General features: G+C 39.4%; 1 protein-coding gene across 2 annotated transcripts in view; it reads left to right on the top strand.

Annotated features, from left to right (window-relative positions):
- Positions 1–21505, top strand: part of FSTL5 (follistatin like 5) — a 3739468-nt gene that overhangs the window by 2346509 nt on the left and 1371454 nt on the right. The window lies entirely within an intron of this gene.

Here is a 21505-nt window from a genome sequence, read left to right as displayed (position 1 = left end):
ATCAAGCATTTGATAAGTTGCACAATCAAGTGAACAATCAAAATACACAGTGGTAGCTGAAATATTCACTGTAAACAGGTTCATTACTAAACTTTCATTTAGTTAATATGATTGTCTGTAGAGAGGTAAAGTTGCGTGAAATAATCCAACTTAAATGCACAATTTGCTGAGTTTCCTAACTGTGTAAGCACAAACTAATAGGTTGAATTTTATAAGCTCATTGAAATGTCATCATTATCATCTTCATCATAAGGAAGTATGTGTTAATCAAAGAGAACAGGAAATATTGAATTTAAATTACAGATTGGGTGATCTGGGAGATGGCATGCCAGTGTGGGAAAGGATGTCTGTTGTTATATTTCAAATGTTATTCTTGAAATAAAATATATCGTTAACTATTCCCATACTGATATCCCAAGGATATTGCCAATATCCTGGCAGATCGATTCAGTGCCAACTTCACCCCCCTCTCACCCCCTAAAAGGCCCATCTCAATACCAAGAGATTGTCAAATTTCAGTAATAACGGCCACACAGGTAAAAAACGCACTCTTCAAAGCTAAGAATACAGCATCCAATTGACCAGATGACATCCAGGGCTGTGTACTACATGAACTACAAAATGAACTGGCACCTCACCTAAGTGTCATGTTTAATCATAGCCTCACCTCAGGTTTCATGCCCACTGAGTGGTGCACAGCTACAGTTATCCCACTCCACAAGAGGGGATCCACCTTGGATACCGGTAACTACCGCCCCATCAGTCTGATGAGCCTGATCTGCAAGGCCAAGGAACATATTATCATGGCACTTAAACAAAGACATTGGCAACCTTCCAACACAGGACCCCACCCAGTTTGAGTTTGTGAAGGACCGATCTTGTCTTCTGAACCTGATTGACTTCTTTTAATTAGTCTACAGAGCTGTGGACAAAGGTAAGGTGGTTCACACAGCCTATCTGGACTTCAGCAAGGCCTTCAACACCATCCCCTACTCTGGAATCATAGATAAAGTACTAAGCTGGGCATTAATCCCCACATCACTCGATAGGTTGCCAACTGGCTTACTGACAGAGCCCACAATGTATAAGAAGCTGACTCCAAATCCAGCTCCAGACAAGTGACAAGTGGAGTACCTCAGGGTTCAGTCCTGGGACTGCTCTTGTTTGGCATCTACTTCACAGAAGTACAGGCCAAAACTAAGAGACTCTGGCTAACAAAATTTGCAGATGACTGCAAACTGAGAGCCATTATTGAATCCCCAAATTATGTGGATACTCTACAAAAGGGCCTTACAGAAACAGACGCTTGGTGCCAGAGCCATAGGCTCAAGCTCAGTGCTAAGAAATGTATAGTTATCCCCTTTGGGAACAAACATGTACCTGTGAATTACCACATAGGTGGCAGTACACTAAACAGCAAAAGCGTGATAAGAGACTTAGGGACACAGGTGGACAGTGGTCTCACCTTCGATAACCACATAGCCACAACAGTAAGGAAATCCTTCTATGTGGCACACCTCATCACTAAGGGCTTTTCATCCAGAAAAAAGGAGGCCATTGTCCCACTGTACTCATCCCTCATTAGACTCATTATAGAGTACAATGCCCCATTTGATATGTACCTCTCAAGACATCTGCAACAACTGGAAAGACTGCAGAAATACCTCACTAAAAGAATCACAGGCCTAAAGCATATGCCCTGTGCTGACCATCTAAAAAAATTCCAGATAAAATCTGTCACATATCGTCTTCTCAGAGGTGATCTCTGCTTAACATACAAGGCCATGTTAAACCCAGAGCTGTTGGACATGCTATACTTAAAGAAATCCCAATCCCTCAGAGCCACCTGTTCCAGGGATCTAAACCTTGTCATCACAATGAACAAAACATGCTGGAGAGATAGGTTCCTGACCCAGAGACTCCCCATACTCTGGAATAGACTGCCCATCCATGTCAAGCAGAGCGTCGCCTTGGCCCTTTTCAAAAGGAACCTTTATGATTGGATGGGAGATAGGAAATCAATAGCATCCTTCAGCAACAGGAGGTAGATGGGGAGGGGGTGAATTTGAGGCTTCCCTTCCAATTATTTAAGGTTACCTTAAAGGTAACAAGAGGCATACTGTGCTTGACATGTAGGGGAAGTTTTTTTGTTTTATTAGAGGGTAGATTGGAATATAACTCTATCATGTCGATGCGTCTCATTTATATGACTGTGAAGGTTTATGTCATTTGTCCCAGTACCCTTCAATAAACACATCACACCAAATGGCATTTGACAACCTTTAGTAAACTTCCATAAACATGATTGCTAACTGCTATTTATTAATTAAAACCAACACATGATATAGGTGAGGATAACATCCATGTAACATTAAAATAGTACAGAGTGTCCCCGCTCATCCCGACCAGTAAGCAGCATCCATACCTGCACTTGCTTACTTATGAAGCAGCATGCCACCACTCACTTCAGTTACCATTTATTGTATTATACATCCAACCAAATAAGCAACTGACCTCCTCTTGCTTATTTTACTTATCAAGCAGTGTATTGAATTGAACATCCAACAGCAGAGCGGGAAACAGAAGAGGGCAAGCCTGCTCCTCTTCTCCACCCACCAGCCTGACCAGGCTGTTCCCCCTCTCTGCAACCAAACTTCCAACAACCTAACCACCATTAAAAGGCATTAAGCCAAACATCATTCTGTGTACCCCATCCTGCCTAACCAAACTGTATCCATGCTATCACTTCTCAAACCCTATCACATAAATAACAATTACCAGTTGCCTAAACAGCTGAACACAAAACACTGATCCCTCTCCAATGCTAAAGTAACAAACCATAACCTCATAATTTAGCATACCCACCATATATGAGTGAAATACTCAGTTACCCAATTGCCATACCCCTAAAAGCTTCATAATGATTCTCGGGTCATTACCAGCCAACTAGAAAACCACACACTAAACCCACTGCCACTTGAAACCATGCAGCAGCAATTGCATACACTCATGTCAAGTTGCAACCCCATTTGCTGCCCAATGAATATAATAACCACAAGACATCTCTTTCAAAATCCCATTTAATAGCAATCTTGCCATCACACCAACTACCCATTATAAGCAATAAAACATTTAACCCACCATCATGGCTGTTTAGCAGTATGACCCTAAATGCACCCTAAACAGTAAAGCCAAGCCAGGCAGAACTACCTAAGCATAATGTACCACCAAAACCTGAAAATGCCCAATGTCACCAGGTCAAACCAGGTCAGTAACATACCATCATGCAACTACTGTCTCTTGATCACCCACTGGATACACTAATGACCAAACTGCCATTTCCTTTCTTGATGCAGCATTTGTCTAATAATTCCCCCCATCATAGCCACCATCCATTACAAAAAAACAAACAGCAACAAACATGCACACACATATTTGGCAACCAAAACCCATTGTTAATGACATTGATAAATCCATGAAACTGTAAACACACTAATTGTAGAACAACTGACACGCCATATACCAAACCCCACCCCAGCAACCAACTATCTTTCATGGGCAAGGTCAGCCTATATTCCCCATATAACATCCACTCTATGCGCATACGAGCCACTATCCAGAATTTAGTAAATTAACCCAACCATGTATCCGTTGAAACTGCAGTAAATCGAGGATAAACTCTCCTCCGCTAAACACAAGCCTGAGCCAAAATACGCAAACCAACCCACTTATCTACTACCCCTGGCAGCTGCAACACAATTTGACCAAAATAACACTCCTTACCATAAACTTTACTTATAAACCAGCCCCAAGATCCTACCACAGGCAGTTGCAGCACAAATGTTACCAACCTAGCAATGCCTAACCAACCAGCCACAAATCAACCCTTTATATTATGTCCCCACCCTGGCACCTCCTATCACATTTTGTAAACAAGTGCAAATCCCCATTAACAGCCTTAACCATGTACTCAAATGCCATCCCCCGAAATGCACCAAAAGGCACCACAATGGTAAAACAGTACACTAACTTATAACCCCTTCCCCAAAATGACCAGAGTAAACTGGCCAACATACAACTCAGGTAACCCAGGATGCTGAACAACCTTATTCTGCTGCTTGTCCTTAACATTCCCTGCAAAGCTTACCTCCAATGTGTCACCTTTACATCGGGGGGGGGGGTGGATACCATACATTGGCAAGAAATCCCAAGACAATGCCTTGCTTAAGCCTTCTAACTTCTGCATTGTCACAAGCAAACAGTTGCTTACATATACCAATACACCTGCAGCCTAGAAGGCTCCATCAAACCTTACCTACTCTTATCAGTGACAGATATACTGACCAACCTTCTATCCTCCCAATGTATGGTACAGATGGTACACATAATGCTCACTCTAAAAACCATAACCTGATATGCGACATTAGTAACATCTGCTTAAAGACAGATTAGTCCCCCAACAAATTCCCTTCCTTTGGAATAAACTCACTTAATGCCAAACAGAACACCTCATTGGCCCTCAACAAAATTCAACAGCTGGATGGGTATCCATAAATTTGCCCCATTGGTTCCATCTATCTCTTGGACAAGGGCAGCAGATTTTGCACGTGAAAATAGGGGATGAACTTTGCTAGGATGCCTTAACTAGCTTGTAATGGCCCTAAAGCCATTAGCTTAGCAACTTTCTGTGATCCTATAATAACTTCCTACACTCCCCATAAACAACCCCAACACTGTTTACCCTGCCTCTAACCTACCTCCTCCTAACTTGCCCCAATGCTACCCCAAAGAGCAGTAACTCTGACATGCTTTAATGAAACTGAATAAAATTGGATTACCTGTGACCTCACTGTGAGCCACTGCAGCCATGAAAGCATCCATCCCAGCAGAATGTGTTACCTTTTATCTCTGCCTCCTTCAAGTCACTGATCATTGCTCACTCTGCTCTGCACACTGCCCTCTGTGACATTGTTGTCTACCACTCTGGCAACTGGGACATCCACCACAACACCCTCAATCACCTTTCGGGCCTACTTACTTCTGGCCAAAACTGAGGCCCACTCTGTGCCTCCCCACCTACAAAAGAAAGAAAAACTTTAAATTCTTGGCACACACACACATTATCAAGATTACTTAACAGCAACATTAAACATTGTCAGAGGCCTACCCTGTTCATCAACTGGCCAGCTGTTGCAGTTGCCCACAGGCTCCATCCCCAGGAGAATTGAACCTTGGTACCTTCCCCTTGAGTTGCTGGCTCTACAAGTGCTCCTACAGCAACCTGTACTGGCAATGATAGTCATTAAAGCCGCCACTGTGCCACCATAAAATGTTCCACCCTTTACCCAACTGTAGTACACTGCAAGCAACATGGTCCTGATCTTGGATATGAAGGAAAGACAATCAGGTAAGGAAAAATAACCATCCATACTTCTACAGCAGATTATGGAGTCCTTAATGGCATCTATGTTAAAGAGGAGGCATTAACTGACACAATCCCTCCAAAGCATTACCAGACTCAAATAATACTAGGAAGTGTGCACATAGTAGCAACACTTTCTTTCTTTTTTTTTTGTTTAATAAATATTGTTCTCAAAATCCTAGAAAGTTGACAGAAAGCCAGTGTTGCAATCAGTGTAGCATAAGCCTGAATTGTCTGAAGAGTGGGAAGTCTGAAAAATTGAAATGCCTGACATTTTTAACTTCAACCTTTAATTATTTGTCAGTAATTTGCCAACTAACCACAATTTCATGAAAAACAGACCAAAATGAAGCCCAACCTGGACATTCTGAGCATACCCCACATTCTTAGAGGTGAATACCAAGCCACAACTAGCCGACTACAAAAATTGGTGCAGCATTTAACACTCCATTTCCTTAACCCAGTCGTCCAAACTGCCAAACTTTAGACATTCAAAAATCTGTACCCAGTTATGGCTACCAGTACTTCTTCCCCATCATCCTCCCAACCATCAGCATAGGCACATTTCCCTCGATCAGAGCTCTAAATTCAGTTGTATCTTAATACTAGGAACATACCAACATATATAGCTATCCTATGACCTTCCCATCTGAAATGTAGACTAAACCATTATTGCGAGACTTTTGCCCATGCCTCTTCACATTATGAGGGCTGGTGTTCTCATAGCCATGGCTGCAACTGCAATGCCTGTCAGTAATCTTGAGAAATTAACCTTTCATGATTTCCTAATAAAGTGCCCAAAAACCACAATTTTATGAGACAACAGTACGAGAATCAGCTGAAATCATGCCTAAAACCAAGACACCTTGCAAACTGCTGGACAGCCGAACTGCACACTGCTGTGCAGTACCTCAGAATGGACGACGCCTAAATCCTGCTAACCTATAAAAATAAAGTAGGCCAAAAAAACAAAACAGGGGCAATTTTTTAATCTACCTCTCTGTTAGTCAGCTTAGAAATTAACAGATTGTCCAGTACATTGCCAGATAACCAAGGTTTCATGAAAAAGGGGTAAAATATGAGACAAACAGCTGGACATCCTGCACTTACCTTATAACCTCTTAGAGTAGGAAATTCAGAAAAAGCCACAACCCAGACGAACACGCATCTGAAATAGGATTGCAAGCCTGTTTTTATATATATATATATATATATATATATATATATACTATTGCACGAAATCACATTTCCATGAAATGCAAATGGCCAAACACACTTTAGCGAAAGTGCTTTTCACCAAAAAAGCACCTTCACTATAGTCTGTAAAAAAAAAAAATGAAAAAATAACAAAATAAAAAAAAAAAAAAAACACAGTAATCACTTTTACGCAGGGGGGCAAGCCCCCTGCACCCCTCACACCTCCCTACTTTTATATTCTCACTTCGAGATCACACTACAGTGGGAAAAATGGAATATTCCCTTATCCCCACTGTGCTACAATCTCAGCAACAGCCATTTCCTCACATTTTTGTCTTTTTTTAGCACACACTCATGAAAGTTCTTTTTCGGTGAAAAGCACTTTTGCTAAAGTGTGCTCGGCCATTTCACTTTCGATGAAACGGTCGTTCGATAAACAGTATGGATCCCATATATATATATATATATATATATATATATATATATATATATGTATATATAGATACACACACACACACACACACACACACACACACACACACACACACACACACACCAATAAATTTGGGAGTGAGGAGTTTACTCAGAGTTTGACAGTACCCATTCAAGGCTGCTGCCGCAGCACTATGCACCTTCCCCCTTACACACACTAATGGAAAAAAAAAAAAAAACAATCCAAAACTCCGTGCCAGCACTATGGGGTGTTCGTCAAACAGCGATTTTATTTAAAACAATTCATGTCATCACTAGGGTTAATAAAAAACCTCTATAAATGCACAAAGTGCACAAAAACAAGCAGCAAGCCAGTTTCGGCTATCCTAGCCTTCCTCAGTGCAAAAAAGCTAATAAATTAAGACAGAACCAATTGCCGTGCCCTGTAGCTGCCAATAGCATGTTCCATGAAAATAGAAAACATTCTTCTCAAGGACATGCTCAGCCAAGCATACTAGGAATGTGTTGAACCCAGGTGGATACAAGGCAATTCTGTCCAGCCAAAATTGGAGAGCCAAAAGCCCCGCCCAATGGGGAATATTTGTATGTAACGCAGTCATATCCAGTGTGCATAAAAGCCAATTGGACTCCAACTTTGTATTGGACATAATTCCCAAAAAATCAATTGTATCCTGGATACGTGACCTGATGCATCCCAAAAGAGGTTTCAAATGCTGAGTCAAAAATTCAGATAGGGGTTCTGTCAAACTACCCCTACCTGAAACTATAGGTCTCCCTGGCAGATTCTGGGGATCCTTATGTATTTTTGGTAAAAAATAAATGTATTGAGGTTTAGGATCTTTAATTGTAAGATGATATACATCCGTTTCCATAATGATGCCTTCCTGTTTAGCTTCAAATAAAAACATCTATCTCAACCTTAAATTTGGCTGTAGGATCCAATGGCATAGCCATATAGTACCTGCCATCCTGAAGCTGTCTATGTGCCTCCTGATAATACATGCCCCATTCCATTACTACTACAGCCCCTCCTTTACCCGCTTGTAAGATGACCACATTTTTGTTGTTTTTTAATTCCAGCAAAGCTACCTGTTCGATCTTTGAAATATTATGATAAAGGATATCATATTCTTGGGAGCTGTAGTGTAAATCCTTCCAAACACTTGACTGGAACATAGACACATGTGTAGACATAGGTGGCATAAAAACAGACTTATGAAATTTGAAAGAACTTGTGCTAGTCATGTTGGAACCAGCATCAAAATGCAATTTTAAATTCAGTAATCTACAAAAAGAGATCACATCAGAAGCTAATGAATCTTCAGCCTCAAGGAAACCGTAAACGTAGTTAAGGCCTTTATTCAAAAGTGATGTTTGTGCCTCAGAAAGTGTCACAGAAGAAATATTGTGAAAATCGTTACATTCATTTAACATTTGGTCACTACCTTGAGAATATCCTCCAAAGTATTTATCATGCTTGTGTTTCCTCCCCCTCTCCTACTCCTTGCTCTAAAGGGTAGTTGGTACAGAGCAGGTATTTGATATTAAGTTTTTGGCGAATTGTCATTTGGACTGGATTATTTACCTTGTCTCTTGCTCTTGTTCAGCTTTCTATGTAGTGCAAACTTCTAGGCCATTGAGAATTAGAATTTCTGAACATATGAGCGATATCAGGAACCGCAAATTGACCAATACTCTATATAAACAAACTTTGAGGCACCCGACAGCTTCTTTTTATTTTACTGTCATAGATAAAACTGGTGGGGATAGGACCTGTAAAGGGGGTTGGCACCTTATATTAAACTCTAAGGAGAAGAAATGGATAATTAAATTAGGTGGGCTTTTTAGCCCTGGCTTGAATGAGCATTTGCAGTTCTCAGTTATATGTTAATTGATTAACTGAGTTGATTTTATATATGATTTTGGTTCTGCCTTAATTTATTAGCTTTTTTGCACTGAGGCAGGATAGGATAGCCGAAACCGGTGTGCTGTTTGTTTTTGTGCACTTTGTGCATTTATAGGGTTTTTTTATTACCCCTGGTGATGACATGAATTGTTTTAAATAAAATTGCTGTTTGATGAACACCCCATAGCGCTGGCCTGGAGTTTTGGATTGTCTTCGAAGATTTGGGCTGTTGCACTTGCCATACTGCAAGGAAGTGGTGTTTGGATTTATAAAAAAACACACCCAAAGATAGGACAGGTTTTAAATATTGTTTTTATAAATGTAGAAAGTTGCTAGAATATCAGGTTTGTCTCAGCATGCAGTTCCCTGCTGAATATACAGTCTGATAATATGAGGTGACAATCCGGCTATTCTGTAAAACTCTATATTTGAACGGCATGATACGAGCTGGGCAAGATACATTATGTAATGAGCAGTGCAAGCAACACCGCTAAACAAGTAGCCATTGGGCCAATTGTCTGCCTAGCAACAGTCCTGCTTTCGCACCCTCAATCAAAAGGAAAAAAACTCAGCCCAGGAAGAAACCCTAGAATGGAAATCCCAATGAGAAAACCACACCAGATATATTAGCAGACGAGCAAGTATGGCTTACTAAAGAGCATTTATGAAGTCTTATCAGTTATCTTGATTAATCTGATGTGCAGACAGTGATATTCCAGCATCCACTAAACCTGACACAAATTTGGTTAGCAAGAGGCATGCTCGCACCAAATATGTAGCTTGTGCCTCACTTAATGGCTCACTGAATACTGTAGGACACCTCTCCTACTGCACTGTATTATTGGCAGTTATTTTGTCTGTGATTGGTAGTTATTAATCACGAGAAAGTCAAAAACTATGCGGAACCAACCAAAACATGAGTTAAACCCAGACACATACCTCTCAAATGTCCAGCTTTGCATCATATCCCTCATCTGTCCTCAACAAAAACCATGGCTTTTTGGTAAATCCGAGGACATGAGGACTAAAGTCAGCAAAGGTCTCATCCATTCTAGTTTCAGACCTCATTTCTTTCAGAAAATGCATGCTAAAGCAAACCCTGTCATTCAAGCACTCTGTAAGTGTCTCAGAGCTCTATTCAGGATCCCCCTATCTTCGGACATCGATCCCCAACTATGCCCTGACCTGTCCAGATTCCTTGCTCCAATAGGTTGAGAGGTCTGTCTGGACATTCTACAGGAATCTGTACAATTGAAGACATAACGGCCACAAACCCTCCATTCGTCACTGCCACTGAGCATGCATGGCAACAACAGTCACACTGACTTGCTCAGAGCCCGTGAAAACCATTCAGGGCTTCCCTGAGGAAAATACCTCAAACTGAGCATGATAGACTGACCCCAGTACAGAATCCCAAACCCAAGTGAAAACCACAAAACCACTACCACTAATGAACTGAGAACCCAGTCGGCAAATAAATAACATAACTAACAGGTGATGGAAACACATCACTAATTTAAGGCTATTTTTTTATCTCAAGAGAAGCCCCAAGTAGACAGAGCACATATATCTTACTGCTACCAACCCCTATTCTTGAACATCACTCACCTTTTCCATACCCCACTATTCCAAGGCTTACCTGATCACCAATACTTGCAGGTCATCATGGATGAAAACATGTTGTAGCAAGTTCACACCAAAAATGTCATTCCTACAACAGTTACACTTGCCAAACCCTTTAAGCCCCTCCCTACCCTTACCTCATTTCCTCCCACTCATCCTTATTGCCATTTACCCTATCCTTTCCCCATCCTCTTAATTCCTGGTACAATATTTATCTAGCCCCACTTGAAGATATCCCTGGACAAATCAGTCTGTTACCAAACATCACTTATCCAGGTATTTGTAGAACTATCTCTTCTGCAAAGGAATAGAGGGTCAAGAAAAGATGAATCATTCACAGCTCAAAAGGCTAGAAAACAGATTACCATGTAAGAGGCTGTAAGAGATTGATTACACAGAAAAAGTCACTATTCTTTCTGGATAACTGAATGCTTTTAGGCTGTTTATCGTTTTCAGTTAGGAATCTCTGATGCCTTTCAAGTTGAGTGATATGCTTATTGGTTCATAGACTCATAGGTAAGGATTTCATAATAAGCCTATCCAATAACAAAAGTTCCCTGCAACTTTATTGAGGACAATACAATATAAACTATGGGAACATCTGAAGTCTCAGCTCTTAATTTAAGTGATATATTTAGACAAATACATGCCAAAAGTGGTATTATATTCAATAATGGGTCTGATGAGGTACTAGTGAAGTGGAATTACAAATTACTTGGATCTACAGGAATAGCCTATTGGAAATCAGATGAACTGTGTAGAAGACTGTCTTACCTACTGCAGAGACACAACAAGCAAACGTTAAGGAGCTATGAACAAGAGTGCCTGCATCTCTTTCAACAGTGTCTGATTTAAGGAGTTTGTCACTGATATGGTATGGGAAAATGTTTTGTTTACATAAATTAACTGTACTGCACTTTTCACATTTAGTCTGAGACTATTATAAATGTACCAGTTTTAAACAGTGTTTAACCCTTTTTACAGCAGTTGTGAATATTTGAAAGACTGGATAATAACTGCCAATTTACAGGTCTGCAAACTTAGGCAACCATAGACCACTAGCCAGAATGTATGAGAAACAGATGTCAAATTAGACAGGACCTAAAACTGAGCCCTGATGTACACCATTGGCAATTTATTTGCTCTTAAAAAATGACACGTTCAACTCAAACCACATAGATTTTTGTCAGACAAATTTTTAGATATCCACCACATAGCATATGTATTTATATTCAAATTTACAAGCTAGCCAACAATGCCTCCATCAGGGTTGGTGTTGTATGTACTGTATAACCACTATTCACTGCTTCACTGATTTTTTTTCAAATAAATAAATGAGGTTAAAGTTGTAAGAGTTTCTTTTCACAAAGCTGAGTAGATGAGGTTCCAGGGTTAACAGAGTTTCTGTGTCCAGATTAATGATTTGATATAATAAATTTCATAGCTTTACATATGAGGCTAGTGAGATGAATGGGACTATAGCTGTTAGGGTCGGTAATTTGGCCATTCTTATGCAAAGCATTGTGATGGCTATTTTTCAGGCTTCAGGAATATACAGTAAACTCTCAGTTAACTGGAACTCAAGCAACCAGCACTCTCAAGAAACTGGCAAAAAAATATCAAAGAAATACAGTACAATTTTCATGTGTTGCAATTTCTGTTTTTCCCCCGCAGAAACATATTTAACATTTTTGGGGTTTAGAGTTTAAAAAGGAAGACAGGAATAAATTCCATTTCTCCACAACCTGAGAACAAGTCAAACAAATAGTATAGGGTACAGTATTAGTCAGGCCTATTTTTAATAGCATAATATCTAACACGAAACTTCAGTTATACGGCATCTACCAGTCTCCATGCTGGTTAACTGAGAGTTCATAGGATCATAGGACATTACTAGGCTATTGGTCTTGAGGCCCTTATAAGCTTAGCCAAGAGTTTAGCCCATGTTTAGACAAGTCAGCACCCAAAGCCTCTGTCCAGCAGGGACACAGGTGGAATACCAGGGGTGTATTTTCTGTTTCTCATCCAGTTATCCAAGTTGTGCTTAAAAAAATGGTAAAGAGATACTCTGCTTGATGTGGACAGGGAGTCTATTCCACAGATGGTGGAGTTTCTAGGACACAAACCTGTCCCCCCAACAAGTCCTATTGATGTCACAGACCAGGTTGAGGTCATGCGTGCAGGTCACTCGAGTGGAGCTTGACTTGCAGATATGCAACAGTCCCATCAAGGCGGGGTCAGAGATTGCTTACAGTTTACTGTATCCAGTTGAGTTTCTCAGATTAAACAGGTTAAGTAGGGTTCAGATAGGCCACATTTGAGACTGATAGGCTATCTAGAATGTTATCTGGGCCCATGAATTAGGGGTTCTTAAGTCTTGAGATGACTGACATGACTTGTTCCATAGTAATTGAAGGGGTTTGCCATAACTGTGGAATAAGAATACCTGTGGGTGATTTACAATTTACACTAAATTTGATAGCAAGCATATTAGCCATTTAATTTTGGTCAGAGTCAAAATTTTGTGTAAATTGTAAATCACCCACATATTATTTCATTTTGGTCAGAGTCAGTGCGGCTGCGGTGGTGCAGTGGTTAGTGTTGCCGCCTCACAGCAAGAGGCTCTCCGGTTTGATCCTCGGCTGGGGTACCTTTTGTGCAGAGTCTGCATGTCCTCCCTGTGGTTGCGTGGGTTTCCTCTGGGTGCTCCGGTTTCCTCCCACATCCCAAAGACATGCTGTAGGTGGATTGGACACTCTAAAGTGTGTGAGTGTGTGTGCCTTCTGTGGAAGGTTGTGCACCAAGCTGGCAACTCGACACCATAAAACTCCACTGACAAATCATGAGCGGGCAGGTGATCCGCAGTGGCGACCCCTAACCGGGAAAAGCCGAAAGAAGAAGAATTTTGGTCAGAGTCAGCAGTATTACCACGAACTAGATCCAAGAACTGTTCGATGTTAGTTCTTAAATTTCTGACATAAGTAAAGAATGATTTGTAGTTATTTTTGGTTTTATGGCTATTTTATGTTCCTTTTCAGATTTGATCTCCATAATGGTTTCTTTAAGCTCTTTACTAGTTTTCTTAATTCATTACATCCAAGTGATACCTCCAGGTGCATCTGCAGTTGACACCTACTGACACCTCTAGGCATCAAATATTGCTTGTTCATATTGGCCTCAATATTTAAAACCCATGTTATGTATAAGGTTTTAAAATATTTCATCTTAAAGCTTACACAAATGGCAAATTCAACTGCAGTAATATTTGACCTCTGTCTAGTGCAGGTAAGGAGATATTAACGTTACTTTTATATTAGTTTATATAGATATAATTTTCACATTTTTCTAAATATCTCAACAACCAAGTAACACAAACAGAACTCCTTAGCCTCATATTAAGGCTCTCAACTAGATGAATACAATGCTGCTGACAGTATGTGTGTAACTTGAGTGGTCTGAGATATTGTAAGTGGTTTACAAAATATTACAAATGTAATTGTTAGCATTTACTGTTACTTATAAAACTCTGTTTATGACCTAAAACATAAAGAATACTATCACTATAAAAATAGTTTCTGCTGAAGAGTTTGCCATTCATACTTCTTCCATAACCCCTATGGTTCCAGAGATATGAGCATTTGTTTGAAATGTGAAGACATAATTTGATTCTGTCAAAAGGCTTAGGCTCCGCCCATTGGAAGTTCCAGTGCAAACTTCCTGAGCTCCATTGGAGTGAATGCATTAAGTGTAATTGTAAGGCAAGTAGAATGACACTTCTTATAAAAATTAGGTCATTTATTTCTCTTTTTAATAACTTATTTATACAGGTATTCCACAACAGATGTTTGTTTTTAAATTGATTGTTATGCTTGGTATTAATCAGAGGCACAGGTCACAGTTTTAGTGATAAAAGATTACTTCAGAATTGATCTATGCTGCCTAATAACTGAGGAGAGTTTTTTTTAGAAGTTCCTAAAGACAGACATACTTGCAGGAGATATACACCAGTTTTTAAGGAAGGAATCACTGATTTATGCTCTGATTTAATAAGGGAAGATAAAACATATGGGGATGTGCAAGAAGGGGCCTTATTTGTGAGGATATGATCATGGGGACTAGGATCCCTAGTAAAATGGCTAGCTATCTGAAGAAAGAATTTTCAATGTATAATATCAAGGAGATGTTAGGCATACTAACCATTGGTAGTGTAGGTCAGCCATTTTATTGATGGATAGCTAAATTGCCCAGCAGAAATTTGTTGGGTTTAATGGGGATTTTAGTTAAGTTAATATGATAACTATCTTACTAAGAAGTGGCCATAGTAAGTGTTTTATAGGTAGCAATGAAGTGGCAAGTAATCAGATTTAGGATGATTTAGAGATCTAGGAGTTAAAATTTGGTGCCCATGGAATCTGTCATAAGACGATGATCTCCTTGACAAATGCTGACATTTCCTCATAATTGCCAGAAGGTCTGAAGTTACAGTCGACACTAACCTAGGAATAAAGGGAGTGCTTCCATTGTTTTGAAACAATGTCTTTGTAACTGCACGTATATGAAATTGTTTACGTTGCAGGAGACCCTCAAGTTCAGACACCTTTTTGATTAGACCCTTGTTGTTGAGTAGAGATGTCTTTATGTGTTTCACCTATGACAACAGCTACTATTGGCAGAGATGGGGGGTTGCCATGGGCACGCCCTGTGCCAATAGTTATGCAAACTTGGTTTTAGCCAGCTGGGTGAGAGCTTGGTCCAAGGATGCTAATAACATTTGGAATGACCAGATAATTCTGTACAATCGGTTTGTGGATGACACCTTCATTGTATGGAAGGGCAAAGAAGACGATTTAAGAAGCTTTAACTTCCTGTCACAGACCACTACTTTCCTGAAATTTGATGCAAAAACATCTAGAAAGATGATTGACTTTCTGGATGTGAGATTATCTCTTGATCTGGGGAAGGGAATAGACACTTGCCTCTATAGGAAAGATATGTGGTGAAACCACATGCTCCATTTTTCCAGTATGCATCCCAGGCATATTTTCTCTAACGTTGTTGAAAATCAAAGTGCAAGGATTTCAAAGCTATGTACAGACGAGGCAACCTTTCTCCAGGAAGAGGAGAGGCTTATTAATAATTTCAGCCAACAAGGCTATGGAAAAGAAGTTTAGAACTAAATAAGACCAGAATTAATGACATACGTAAAGGAAAAGGCAAACCTTTTTGATTTCTCTAAGGTCAGAGAAGGCAAAAGTACACCATCCCTAGCTATACCTAAAAGAACATCTAAATTAAGGGTCAATTTGACTTACACTATGGACCATGATAACGTATGCCAGGTGATCAGAAAGTTCTGGCCGATTCTAACTTCAGATAAAAAGTTAAAAGAGATTGTAGGAGATAACCCAAGTTTCCTTTTCAAAAATAAAAAGAATCTCAAAAGGATTTTATGCTCAAATGATGGGATATGTAACAACTACATACATAATAATTCATCAGGAACAAAGAAATGTGGCTTCTGCAAGGTCTGCAATGTAATCAATTGTAGCAACACATTTAAGCATCCAGTTACTAAACAGACATATTCTATATAAAACAAACCTGAAACTTACTCTTCTTGACCTTACCCTTACCCAAACAAATAATGCTGAAATAATCTGCTCCAAAATTCAAATTAACACTACTAAAGCAATAAACATCATCTGTGCATACCTGCCCCCTGGAAATAACATCCCCACTTTAGAACAACTTCTTGAACAACTCTCTAATAACCTCCCTCAAGAAACACTATTCCTTGGGGACTTTCACATTGATTGGAAATCTTGTAACAATGCTAACCCTACTTCCCATATAAACCTTTATGGTTTCAAACAACTAATTGATAGTCCCACTAGAATAAATAATAAGAGCAAAAAAGAAACCACCTTAGACTGGATTCTTACAAACTCCCCCCTACAAACCTACCAAACTGGCATCCTTCCTGATGACCTTAGCGTTCACTCCCTCACCTATGTCGTTAGAGCTAAAACTAATCTAAACTTACCTACCTCTCATAGAACACTATATTCAAAAAAACAATTTAATCCTGAACAGTTTCAAACAGAACTTTCACATTACAACTGGACCCCTCTAAAACACCTCTCACTTAACAATGCCGTTGAACATTTCAACTCAGCATTCCTTGCAATCTTAAATCAACATGCCCCAAGTCGTACCATTAGAACAAAGACCAAAACAGCACCCTGGCTAACCTCTAATACTAAACAAAAAATTATACTCAGAAATAAATCTTGGAAAAAATGGCGTTCCTCTAGAAACCCAACAGATCATCAAACCTTTAGAGAGCTCAGAAACAATACCAAAAAAGCCATCCTTTCAGATAAAAAGAATTATTACTTTGAACTTCAGCAATCCACCAAAAAAGAACCAAAAAAGTTCTGGTCTACTATCAATAATCTACTTACCCCAGGCAAAGTAGTTACACCCAACCCACAGAATTTAGACCCTGATAATCCCTCTTTAATAGCTAATAACTTCAATACCTTCTTTACTACTTCCATACAAAGTCTAGCTAACCACTTATCTCCTGATGCTTCCCAACTGCTCTTAAGTAACATCAATAATTCCCTTCTTCCCCTTCAACTTCAACCCATACCCACCTCCTACATTCAATCTCTTTTACAAAAACTTAAACCCACTACCCCCTCAGCAGATAAACTTCCTGCTGAATTCCTTCAAGTAGCAGCTAAATCTATTGCCTACCCTGTTTCTATCCTAATAAACAGATCCATAAAAGAAAGTACTTTTCCAGCAATCTGGAAGATATCACACATCATACCCTTACACAAAGGAGGTAAATCCACTGACCTTTCTAACTTTCGCCCTATAGCGCTATTATCTCCACTAGCTAAAATCATGGAAAAATGTATACACAAACAACTACTTAACCATCTCCTTCAAAACAATCTACTAGCTAACACTCAACATGGATTTAGACCTTCACATAGTACTACTACTGCACTACTTTCTTTTACCAACACCATCAACTGTAACCGTAACAACAACAAACTAACCTCTTCTCTTTTTCTAGACCTGTCAAAAGCCTTCGACATGGTCAACCATACACTTCTTCTACACATATTAAAATCCCTTGCCTTAGATTTCTCTTCCTTAACCTGGTTCTCATCCTATCTTGAAAACCGACAACAAGCAGTACTATGGAAAAATTCTCTATCTGCTCTACTACCCATCTCTTTAGGAGTACCTCAAGGATCTATACTAGGCCCACTCTTATTCTCTATCTTTATTAATGATCTCCAATCATCTATCCAAAACACTACCTGTATACAATATGCAGATGATTCCACCATTATTTGCACAGCTTCCACTCAATCTGAACTCCAGTCACTGACACAATCTACCTTTTCTACCGTCGAACAGTGGTTCTCAAAAAGATGTCTTCTCCTCAACCCCAAGAAAACAAAACTTTTACTATTCTCACCTACCCACAAATCTTCTCAACTAAACTTTACTATTACTTCTTCTTCTTCTTTCGACTTTTCCCGGTTAGGGGTCGCCACAGCGGATCACCTTGTCCGCACATTGATTGGCAGTGGAGTTTTACAGTGTCGAGTTGCCAGCCCGGCGCCCAACCTTCCACAGAAGGCACACTCACACGCACACCTAGGGCCAATTTAGAGTGTCCAATCCACCTACAGCATGTCTTTGGGATGTGGGAGGAAACCGGAGCACCCGGAGGAAACCCACGCGACCACAGGGAGGACATGCAGACTCCGCACAGAAGGCACCCCAGCCGAGGATCGAACCAGAGAACCTCTTGCTGTGAGGCAGCAATGCTAACCACTGCACCACCGTGGCCGCCCAACTAAACTTTACTATTACTGCAAGTGATAATTCCCTCATCTCCCCTGACTCTACTACCAAACTGCTTGGTGTCACTATTGATAATAATTTTAGCTATGATTATCACATCAATAACACTATAAAAGCAGTTAATAAAAAGATTGGTTCACTGTACAGAATTAAACCCTTCCTTACACCAGAAGCACGGACCACCTTAGCACAATCACATCTTATCTCTACCCTACTGTATGCTTCCTCCATTTACACTAACCTCTCTAAAAGCAACCTTAGGAAACTATCTACATCCTACCACAATATAGCTCGTTTTGCCACAGCATCCCAGTATAGAACACACCACTGTATAAACTTAAAACAGTTACACTGGTTGGAACTTCCTAATAAACTTATCTATCAACAACTATTAATAACACATAACATTCTATATCAACCATCAAAGACACCTGCTCTTAGTAACCTCTTGACCTATAATAACTTGAAACAGCTGCGCTCCGCCGAAAAGCTACAAGTCAACACAACTAGGATCACAAATTCTGCAGGTAACTGCCTTTTCTCCAACTCAGTAGGCAAAATATGGAATAACCTCCCCTCACACATTACCTCTCTCGGCTCCTTTCATCTTTTTAAAAAACAACTTCTTTTACATCTGAACAACTTCTGGCTGTGCTCTTGTACCAATCCAGACTAATCTACTTTCTTCATTTTACTATCATAATTCCTTATTTCAAAACTGCAATCTTTCTCTGTGATCACAAATGACTTAATGACTGTACGACTGTACTGTTACTACTGTTCTCCAAAAAAAAAAAAAAAAGTACAAACATTGTCTTTTATAAGTATGTATATACATTTTAAAATATGTAATTACCCTATTCTCACATAATTGTACTGTAAACAATTAATGCCTTTCTCAATACATAGATAGTACTATGTGTTTTTTATTACTTTATCAGGGGTGTCCAACCTTTTGGCTTGCCGGGGCCACATTGAGTGAACAGAAATTGTCTTGGGGCCGCATATAAAATATATCATATAGTTAACTCTTTCGCTGCCACAGGAGACCAAAGTCGACCTCCTGGCTGTACTGTAGGTGCATTGGAACAATTAATAAATGCCTAATATTTGCCTTAAAATTCTAATTCTCATTCTGATTTTAATTCTCTAATCTAACAGTTAACTCTAACATCTTAGTTAATATATAGTTTTTTTTACAAATAAACAGATATTCAATACAGCACTAGCATTTCTCACTGGGAAAACCACTCCAGCAGTCCATCTACATACAATGTCAACATTAGCAATCCTACAATACTATAATCCAGAAATATAAGCCAACAAATTTGCAATAAAGTAAAGAATTCACATTACTGACTTAATAAAACAATTCTGAATAAGCTACAAGAGGGTCTCACCCAAACAAATGACTGGTGCCACAAACATGGCCTCAAGCTAAATGCCAAACAATGCACAATCATCCCCTTGAGGAGAGTGATGTCCCCACAAATGATCACACTAATAACAATGTTGTAAGCACAATCAGTCATGAGGTGCTTGGGCACCCAGGTTGATAGAAACCTGACTTTTGACCACCACGTTTTCTCCGTTGTACGGAAAGCTTTTTACATGGCCCACCTCATTAGTAAGGGTATCTCATCCAGGGACAAGGAGGTCATAACATCCCTGTATTCTTCCTTTACAAGAGCAATTATTGAGCACAACACCCCTTTTGGCACGTGCCTCATCAAAACACCATGCCAAAAGAAGACTACAACCATTTTTGACAAAAAAAGGTCAAAGGACTGAGTTCATTTAGTTATCCAAACAGACTAAAAAGCTTCTTGCTTTCCTCTGTCTCTCACTGGCCATTATAAATTTCATCACTTGCTTGCTTTCCAGGCTAAGAAAGATCCTGCCTTAAGAGACTTTCTTCACCTCAGAAATACTGGTTATATTTAAATCACTCACTACAAAGACCACAGCCTTCACTGCAACATAAACAAGCCACTTTGTATGGACAGGTTCTTTTCACAAAAACTTTCAACTTCTGTAAAAAGCTCCTCTCATTATCAAACAATGTAGTTCAACAAGACTACAAATGGATGGATAGCCATGAATGTACTCCTTAAGTAAGTAGCATAGCCTTCATCAAACTGGAAGGAAAATCCACATACTAAACTTTCCCAGCTGGATGGCTAAGATCTAATATTGGTTACTCAAGTCTACTTGTCTAAGAAGAGGGGCCTATTTAACTAAGAATTCCATTTGCAAAAATATATTCAGTATACATATTAAATCTCTCTCTTATACACACACACACACACACACACACACACACACACACACACACACACACACACACACACACACACACACACACACACACACACATAAAAGGAGCCCCTACTTGTAAAATAGGCAACCTCAGTAATCACATGACACACTCACTGATTGAAATTGTCTGGAAGTCAAAATATCTGAAAAAAAAAATCATAATAGAAATGGATTCATCCATGCAATTTCCCACCACCAAAAGGACCATAAATAAATCAACAAACAACTGCTCAGCAAAAAATAAATCAATAAGAAATCTATAAACTCTCTAAGATCATACTACATACTGGAGTAAACATATAACTTCCCTCCAATCTAAAGCCATTTGACATTCAGACATTTTAATTTGTGCAGATGTTATTCACAGACTGACCGTTTACTAAGCTGTAATGCTGACTATCACTTTTGAAAAAAACAAATTCCCACACTTTGTCAATAGCTCAAAGTGAAGAAAGGATTACTTTTTTTATTTATTATGTATTTATTTAATTTTGGAAAACATCTTCAAAACTGTTAAATTGATCACACACCCAGAAACACAGAAAAGTTATTGTGATAAGTAAGCCACAGACTGCTGCAAGAAATCAGTCACAGCACACTATTCTTACGAATGAAGCATACCTGTCAATTCCAAAAGAATTAAAGTAGCGTAATAAGAAAGTTATTTGCAAGGTTACCTGGCAGTTTATATT

This window comes from Protopterus annectens, chromosome 2.part1 (genome assembly GCF_019279795.1).
Source record: "Protopterus annectens isolate FY-2018-M chromosome 2.part1, PAN1.0, whole genome shotgun sequence".
Taxonomy (NCBI): domain Eukaryota; kingdom Metazoa; phylum Chordata; order Ceratodontiformes; family Protopteridae; genus Protopterus; species Protopterus annectens.
This window is presented reverse-complemented; position numbering and strand designations above follow the sequence as displayed.